Here is a 6,045-nt window from a genome sequence, read left to right as displayed (position 1 = left end):
ACTTCTTATACTTATACTTCTTATCCTCAATCTGAAGCAAATATGCAGTCAATAATAAGGTTGAAGGATGTTTATCCAATACAAAAGCAAGTGCCGTTTCCCAAGGATGGAGTGTAGATCAGTCAGAAAAAGGCGTCCCAAGGCTTGAGGAAGAAAAATTAGCCAGCGATGTATAACAAAACCCAGGCTTCGTGGTGAATGACAAGAAATACCTTTCCTTGCTTCTTTCTTCCCTATCCTTTTTATTTTGCGGCAGAGAAAATTGTAGGAATATGGCTGCGCAAAACTTGGGCTCGGACAAGTTGGGGGAAGGGGAGGGAGTTGCCGCCGATTTACAGGATGCTCCAATTCTTTTAGTAATGAAAAGCTCAGAGACTGGAAGGCAGGATTGCTGCCCCGAGCATGTCACTATCGCCTTTTCCCTCTTTTCCTCTTCGGAGCAGAAGCTTTTTTAACAGTGCATCATTTCTCTCAAGGCTGCTATTCCCCCAAGATGGAGCATCAAAATAGAAGTGGGGCTCTAGGAATTTAAATGGGGGAATCTCACTATTCCTGAGTGTAGAAACAATCCACTATAGCTTAACCGAAATATCAACAGCTATTTCGGTCCCCAATCATCTTAATACAAAATCAGGTCTGACCTCATTTGAAGTGAGAAAACAACTCCATCCTTTTGATGCCAAAGCCAGAGAACTACATCTGGCATTGGAACATGGAAAGGTTTCCATTTCCCCAATATGCCCCCTTTTAATACATTAAAGTCCCCAAAACAACCATATAAATTAAATTACAAGAGGTTAAAGCAAGGTTTGCGCAGATTAGCTGAAATCCACCTTGACAAGGCAATTCACTTTGAGAGAATAAGCCCCTGCCTTGAGACAGTCTTGTCCCTTCTTGTGTATTACCACTGAACCACCATGTGGTACTGACAATCCCGGTCTTCCTAAATAGGTCTGATCTCATCCCCAGTCCATGATTTGAATCTCCCTAAGTTGTCAGTAACCGAAGAATACCTATATAAAACTAGTTTCCTCCCCAACAGTGTTAGCATTACTTATTACACCCCCTGAAGCTATGTGTGTAAATGTAATGCTTTGAAGGAAAACCAGCATATTTTTTTGTTTTGTTTTTAACCCTTCTTGTGTTTCAGTGTTTACTGTTATTATTATATTTAATGCTTTACCAGCCATTATTTTAGAGGCTAGATCAGGAGGTCTGTTCTAACTATAAGTCGAGAGGAAGCAGTATGCTCTGTCCCATAGTTGGGTAGACCAGGTTGTCCTGATAGACCCACTGGGGAAAAACACTTATAAGCTGAGAGGTGTTTGGGGAACATTGGGAGTTGCAGGCATCCTCCTGCCCTTCTGATCACTAGCGTGCCTCTATCATTTTGCTCACCTCAGCAGCACTTTCTGTACTTTTACAGATGATTTCTTCCACTTTCTGTGTTTTGAAAAAAAAAAAAACTTTTCCAAAAGATATGGAGAGCAGTATTTTATTAAATTTGATAACATGGGTTGTAGTAGCATTGTTCCAGTTCCATCAGCATTCTAAAACAGAATCCCAGGTATCCCTACTTTTTGGCATCTGGAAAATAATAATTTAGCTCAGCATCAAGTCACTGATCAAAACAAATATCTATATAGTTCAGCAACTTTTATTTGACAGCTTCCTTATATTTGTCACTTTTATTAACTTCTTTTGTTCCATGTATAGTAAGAAATGATTATCTAGCAACTAGTCAATTTCAGTTATCCCTGTCTGTTGAACAAGGTAATTACAGAACTTGCCTCCCTCTTTTTTGGAACCATTTCTGCCTTGATGTTTTCCCATATATTTTGTGTTTTGCCTTTAAATAAATAAAACTTTGGTAAATGCCCCAATGGGAAATGGGAGAGGCAAGGTAGTGGTGGTGGGAGGCTAATCCATTCCTGCTGAGGTGGTTGATAAGATATTTATCCCACTGGATCGTGGTGTGTTGAACTCACAACAAAACCAGAGTAGAATATAAGTGCTCTTGTATATAGTGTGTAGCACATTCCCAAATCATGATAACATCATTTGGCAATGACTTGGAACAGAAACAGTACAAACAGTACAGGATTGTCAACTGGCAGGTGGGAGAAGCAAATTTTATGTTTGCATTGTTTTGTCCCAACTCAAGAAAGAGTAGGACGACTTGGGTTAATAATGGAAAATACTCAGAGGGACTATGTTAATACCATTTATTAGGCATATGCTGCCCATCTTGCATAGAGGCAATTTGTGGTAGTTTACAGTCAATTTTTAAAAACCCAAAACTTTAAAACAAATATTAAGAGTACAACTGATTTAAAAATCAGATGGGAAAGAAGGGAACAAGGTAAACAGGTGAACATGGGGTTTTATCTTAGTCCATTAATCACTTCTAGAATGATGGGACCTTATTAAGACCCTACATCAACCAATAGATCTAGATTTTAAGGCCATTTCAGAAAGTCAAGAGTCCATATGGATCTCACCTCAGGGTATGATGTTCCAGAAGGCAAGAAACATCAGAAAAGGCTCTTTTCCTAGACTCCACCAGTTTGAATTTCTTGACCATGAGATCTGCAGCCTGCCTTTTCTGCTGGCATGGATGCGATGAGCCAATCTTTTTTTTTTTTGCATATATATATTTCTGTTTTTAAATATACATCAATATCAATACATGAATAGTGTGGCATCTGGGTGTCATTCATTTTGATACAAATAATAATGTTAATAATATTTATCACAATCAAACATATAATTTTAGTATTAATAGGCATGTTGTATTAAAATATAATCCTTCATTATTTGTTTACTGTTTCAATGTGCCATTCTAATGCCAATCACAATATTATTTGAACATACATAATACTGTCTTCCAACCTCTAATCTTCCCATCTAATTATTACTTTTATTCTGTTATATAAAAATGTGTATACTAATATTCCTATCTCTTATTTCCACCTCTATTCTAACTTTTAGATAGGCCTCAGTCAGTCCACCATTATATTAAAAGACCTTTCCTTTCTATCCATTATCTCTTGCCCATATTAATGCTTCAATTCTTATTAATTTTTTGGATTGCCTCCCATACTTCTCTCTTGGAACTTTGTCTCTATCAACTTCTATATCTTTACTATTCAGTCTATATATTTCTCCCATCTCATGTTGCCAGGCCTCTAGAGTGTCTACCCAAGCTCCTATCTCTCCTGTCTCCCTTTCTAAAGTATCATCCTGCTTATCCCAATCCATTTTTAAATCTCTTAAAATACTTTTTCCTTGCTTTATTTCATCAGTCATTTTTATCTTTATTGTCTTCTCCTTCTTGTTTTCGTGTTTTATTTGTTGATTTGTCTGTTCTGTCTTTTCCTCCATTCCTTCTGTTGTCTCCCCCCTTTCCTGGACATAGTGATCTTTCATTTCATTATTCATTGTCTCTTGTTGAATGTTTTCTATTTTCCCATATGTGCCATACATTAGGTTCTTTATCTCTTTACAGTTCTTTGTCATAAGATCCTTAATATTTTGAAACAACAGTGTCATTTCTTCCAAAAATCCACTCATTTCCCCCTGGTGGAGCATCTTGTTTTATTTTAGTAAGTCCCACTCTTGCTCAATAGTCCAAAAACCATATATTCAGGTCTAATGTTGCTCCTCAGAGAGTACAGTAGTCATCCTTCTTTATGTCCCACAGTTAATCAGATCCATTTAAGTAGTCCAGAAAGCTCTCCAAATGTCTCCTTAAATCCATTTTATAAGTTTAATCATACTTCTTAATATTCAAAAGTCGCTTTAATTAGATCTCTTCCTTGGTCTCGCAGTTGAGCCTCCAATAGTCATAGAGTAGATAAATAAAAAACAATTAAGTATTACTACAGGTCTCCAGGTAGATTTGTTTATTTGTCTTATCAGAAATTTTCCCAGGCTTGTAGAGTATAGTATATTTTCCATTCAACAGTAGGTGGCACCCTCAACTTAGGTTTCAGCATTGTCTCAATTCTAACTGGTATTTAATCCAATTTTAATTCAATTTGTAGAAGCAAAGTCAATTATTTAAGTAAAAAGTTGCAGCATTTTAAAATGCCTTTCCAAAACAGCATCTACCCAGCTTAGAAGTACAATTTTCTATGTTTTATTTTATTTTATTTAAAAAATTGCATTTCTCCCCTTAGTTCCTTTCTTTTGGGTCTGAGATTTTTTTCTGAATAATTGTTCACCACTTTAACAAATAGTTCTAAGAGTCTCTTTCCTGGATATTTTTCCTTTTAGGGTTAAATTTTTAAGTAGCAAAAGAATAATCTCGCTTGGCTCTGATCACTGTTCATTTACACCACTCCTTCATTTTCTTTGTTGCCTTGGCTATCCTAGCTTCACAGCAGCCATGATGCCTGCCTCTTCTCATCGAGAGTAAGAGGGAAGAGCCCTGGATCAATCAGGAGAGTTGTGACTCTCCCCGACCTACAGGGCACCCCTCTTTCCTTCACCACCCCTACAGATGGCTTTAGCTCCTTTTGGAGCCCTCCAATGGAGAAAACTTGGCGCAGGAGCATGGAGAACCACTCCTTGCGTCTGATCTTGCCGCGACATCAGCAGGAAGTCCACATATGTTCATGATGGGCCAATCTTATTGAGATGAGACAGTTCCTGAGATGACCTGGATCATTCTATGAAGGGCTTTAAGAGTAAAAACTAACACCTTGATTTGGACCCAGAAGCAGACTGGGAACCGGTGCACTCAGAGAACAGCAGTTAACACGTTCCTCCTTAGAGGTACCAAGAACTTCTGTGTAGCTGCATTTTGCACCATCGGCAGTTTCTGAATATTCTTCAAGGGTAGCCACATGTAGAGTGCATTGCAATAGTCCAAGCATGAGAAGACCAGGACTTAAGTGACTGAGCATTGATACTCCTGACCCAGGAAAGGACACTACCCAAAGTTGCGCAAAAATTATCCTAGCCATGATTGCCAACTGCTCTTTGAGCAGAATTATAAGTAAAGGAAAATCCCCAAGATGTGCACCAGGTCTGTGGGGCAGTACAGCTGCATCCAGAACAATGTTAACCACATCCAGATGTTAAAAGTCCTATTTCCCAAAGCTCTACAACCCCAAAACAACATGATCTTAGCAGGATTCAGCCAAAGCCTATTGTCTTCCTTCCATTGAGAGCCTCCAGGGTTAGGGTTGCTCCAAAATGGCAGCAATAACATCACTTAGGTCACCAGTGATGGAGATATAAATTTGAGTATCATCAATGTACTGATGGTACATTGTTTATATCTGGTGACTGATAGTATCTCATCCCATGATGGCAGATCTCCCATCAACTTCATGTAAATGTTAAAAAGGAGCGGAGAGAGTACCAAGCCGTCTGACACACTGCAAAGGAGTGGCCATGAACTGTGCTGCCCAGTCCCGACTGCAGCTGGCCTCAAAGGATACCATAGTTAATGATAGGGAAAGCCATTAAGAGGTTGAGAGCAAAGATGGATCCCATACTCACCAGAGATCATCTGGTGAGCAGTGCTATTTCTGTTCCATATTGAGGTCTGAAACTTGATTGGAATGGGTCCAGATAATATATACTTTGATTAGCCACTTTATTTTTGCTTCTGCATCATGTGTACAGAAAGGCCTATTATCAAGGAAGGAAAATGAACCTGCCAGTCTGCTGACACCAAGTAGGCACTGCTTCATGATGTTACTTCAGAAAGATGTTTTGCTCATATCTCTGATACAGCAACAAACCTCTTTAAAGATATGCACAACCCTAGTTAAAGTTATGCCACAAGATAACAAGCATAAGAACTATAACAACAACCAACAAAAAGATGTATATGAACACTTTTATCATGCACGGAGGGGAAAAAAGAATCTTCAGGTGATGATCCTGTCAATAAAAGTAAGAAGAAAATTCCATATAGTAATTGGATTCTTGTATCGAGAACTTCTCTCACATTGACTCATTTCTGTAGCAGTGTTAAGGTGACATCTTTATTAGATTATAATTTTTCAGAGAAAAATGGTAATCCACCAG

Source organism: Pantherophis guttatus, chromosome 4 (genome assembly GCF_059756535.1).
Source record: "Pantherophis guttatus breed Tessera chromosome 4, ASM5975653v1, whole genome shotgun sequence".
Classification (NCBI taxonomy): Eukaryota; Metazoa; Chordata; class Lepidosauria; order Squamata; family Colubridae; genus Pantherophis; species Pantherophis guttatus.
Note: the sequence above shows the minus strand (reverse complement) of the source record.